Source organism: Elephantulus edwardii, unplaced genomic scaffold (assembly GCF_000299155.1).
Source record: "Elephantulus edwardii isolate Elephantulus edwardi_28Jun2011 unplaced genomic scaffold, EleEdw1.0 scaffold00252, whole genome shotgun sequence".
Taxonomy (NCBI): Eukaryota; Metazoa; Chordata; class Mammalia; order Macroscelidea; family Macroscelididae; genus Elephantulus; species Elephantulus edwardii.
Window position 1 is genome coordinate 1,462,697 of NW_006400002.1, and position 3,822 is coordinate 1,466,518.

Consider the following 3,822-nt stretch of genomic DNA (forward strand, 5'->3'; position numbering starts at 1 on the left):
GGAAAACTTATACAGCTGTTCTATTCTGAACATATGGGGTCCCTGAGTCAGAATCCAGTAACCAACAAGTTTACAGAGGCAGAAACGGAACTTCGAGAGTGATGTGATTTCATCCAAGGACATCTGAGTGTCTGAGATGGGATTCAGACCACACCTTCTGAGGGCAATTCCGGGCGGGGATTCCATAACAATGTGCCTACTTAGGGTCCCTTTCCTTGCCTGGCTTCCAGCCCTGGGAAGGATTGCCTGTGTGAATGAAGAGCTGGATATTCAAGCACTCCTGCTTTTATCAGTATTTTGGAGATTGTTGAGAAGAGAGAGAGGAAGAGAGAAAATAATATTTCTCAGTTCTAAATATATGTGTGTGTTCTAAATGCATTCTGCCTCAAACAGGGAGGGAGAAGTCTACATAGAAACTCCACATCTCAGTCTTTGGAGATGAGGGTTCTAGTCTTTGGTTCTTACCTCCTTTTATGTATTGAATATGTGTCCTCCCAAAATACGTGTTGGAATCGTAACCTACGGATATAATCCAGTTTGGATATAGGATTTTTCCTTGTTCTAGTAATAATATAGCTCGAGTATGGTGGGTTCTAAAAGTAATAACTTATAAGTTATTAAAAGCAGAATGGACATAGAGACACGCGCAGGGGATGACAGGTGACATGAGAAGATTTATCTACAAGCAAAAGGGATGTCAAGGGGTTGCTGGCAGACACTAGGACCAGGTGGGAGGCTAGCTAACAGCATTGCCAAGATCCTGATACGGACTTTTATCCCTCAGAAAAATAAAAAAATTACATTTTGGTTTTAAATGTCACTCACTGATGGTATTCTGTTGCATTTTTAGGTGACTAATGCATTCACTACCAAGAAAGGACAGATCTTTTTGTGGTTAGGTGCCTGTGCCTTTAAGACAGCAGGAAAGTTTATAGTCCTAGAACGAGGTAGAAAAGCACCTAAGGAATAACAAGCCTGACCCCATAGCCCCCACAACCTGAAGAGAGGCTACCCACCTGTCTTATGACTTGATTTGGTTCCCAGTTACCTCTGGACAAGGACTGGACGACAAGAAGATCTGATCATGGTTCGAATGAGCTGGTTGCTCCTGGCACCTAATGAATGCTTAATAAATGAGCAAAACTCAAGAAATCAATGTTTGATAAAGTCATATCAAGCTCAGGGAAGAGCATAAATTGTGGGCATCAACTCTGTCAGCACGACTTTACTCATGACACGAGCTCTCCTTTTACCTTCTTATTGTCTGTCTTCTGACCAAAGCACTATGTAGCCTTGGACTGTGCCTTAAGCACTTAGTAAAACCCTCCCGCTACCTTGTACTTCTTTGCTGCCATGAACACCAATAGGCATTGTTCAAATGTCTATATGATTCATAAGTTCAGGGAACCAATACCCTTAAAGACAGCCGTCAGCCAATGCGTAGAGGAGCCAATGGGCAGGTGCTCCTTCAGGCTGCCGCCTAGCTAGACAATTGTGAGAGGCACCCTGTGTTCTCCATGGACAGTCCCTGCACCGAGGGAATGAAACCCCCTCCCACAGCAGCTACCCTGTGCGGCTTGTGTGGGGTTGCCCTCCTTCCCTCACTTTCCCTGATTTCTCCCAGACAACCTACTATGAGACTGTTCTGAGAATTCTTGGTACCCCTCCAGAGTGTCCAAGTTTCTACTCTCCTTGGAAACTCTGCAATTCACAGTACCCTAAAGGCATGACAAAGACAGGCATTAACAGGACTGCAGCACCTACTCTGTACTGGAAACTGAGCCAGGCACCTTACAGATGTTGTTTCCAAAATTCACAATTTTCCAAAGATGTTGTTGTTGTTATGTGCCATTGAGTCAACTACAACTCGTCACGAACAGTGGATTGGAACCCTGCCCTATCTTGAGTATCTTCTGGCCTATTCAAGTCGACCATTTCAGTCACTGTGTCAGTTCATCTCATTGAGGATCTTTCCCTCCTTCACTGACCCTCCACTTCTCCAAGCATGTGTCCTTTTCCAAGGACAGGCCCTTCCTCAACAACATGCCCAAAATGCACAAGATGTTTCACTATCCTTGCCTCCAAGGAGCACCCTGGCTGTGCCTTTTCCAAGATGTATTTGTTTATCCTTTTTGCATTCCAGTGAATAGTCAACACTCTTCTCCAACACCACAACTCAAAAGCATTGATTCTTCTTTCATCTTTATTCACTGTCCAAGTTTTAGCTGCATAGCAAATAATTGAAAATATTATGGTTTGGACCAGGGGTACCTTATCTTCAACTTGACATCGTTGTTCTTCAGCACTTTAGAGGGGTCCTTGACAGCAGACTTTCCCAGTGCAACATGTCTTTTAGTTTCCTGGTTGCTAGTGCCAAGCATATTGATTGTGGAACCAAATTAGATGAAGTAATCAACAATTTAAATCTCCATGTGTTATGATGTTGTCTATCAGCCCAGGGATGAGGATTTTTGTTTTCTTCATGTTGAGAGGTAATCCATATCGAAGATTGTAGTCTCTGATCTTTTGCAGCAAACATTATAAGTCCTCCTTGCTCTCAGCGAGCAAGGTTATGTCACCTGAGTAACGCAGGTTATTAATAAGTCTTCTTCCAATCCTGATGCCACATTCTTCTTCTTTAAAGTCCAGCTTCTCAAATTATTTACTCAGAAAACAGATTGAATAAGTATGGAGAAAGGATACAACCATGATACAGATCTTTCCTGATTTTAAACTGTGCGATGTCTTACTATTCCTACTTTATAGAGGCACAAATGGAGTCAGGAAAACATAGCACAAAATCTGTGAGTATTAGAGCTGGAAATTGTACCCAGACTCTCATGTCCAGCTCTCTCTCTGGAGTTTTCAGTGTGATCAGCCAGGCTCAGAAGATCAGAGTGAACCCAGAATTGGCTCAGGGATACACGTAGTCCTGAGATTGATGTTCTCACTAAATAGAACTAACGTAGGAGAGGGCTAGGAATACAGGGAATAATGAGCGACCAGGATGGAAAGTAGGCTCAGGGTGCTGGGGAATGAGTCTGAAAGGTTGTAAAGAACAATTCATGTGATGTCCTGAGTTTGGGATAAAGAGCAGATTTTGGCCCTAAGAATAATGCAGGGTTTGAGAAGATTCTAAGAGAGTGGGTGGGTCAGGTTTCGGTTCTAGAAAGATTCCTCAGGCTGTGTGTGGTCAAAGAACAGCTCAAACAATTTTCCAGGAAGTTGATGAGCAAGACCTGCAGGGAAGAAGGTGACATGAGGAGGGCAGGGGAAGGGGAGATAGAGCCGCAAATGTGGCAGGGGAAGAGGACAGTGGGGTTGAAGATAAACTCTGGAGTTGGCTCTTAGGTGGCTGCCACCAGCCCACACGGGTGTGGCTCAGCACACACAGCCCTTTAAAAAAAGATATTAGTTTGCTCAAAGTCCATATATATTGTGTTTCACACTATTCTTCATTCATATTGTATTTCATACAATCATTCCCATGTATTATGTTTTATAAAATCAACCACTATTGGACATTGCCCATCACTGCCCAATCTTTGATACTTACTGGAAAGCAAATAGTGGGGACCATATGCTTGTTCAGTATCTCTGAACCCCCCTCTAATCCCAAGTTTATGATGAGGTTCCTCTCCTGCAAGGAGTACAGTCAGAATCTATCTACCTCTGACAATTAGGTGAGACTTCATTTAGTCCCATTCTGGGTGGGTCTCTCTACTGGGCCATCTCTGCCCCCTGGAGCCTGTGAAATATTTACAGGCAGCCGAGCCGGGGATGTGAGGGGAGATAGAGCATGAATTATTGACAGCTCCTCTT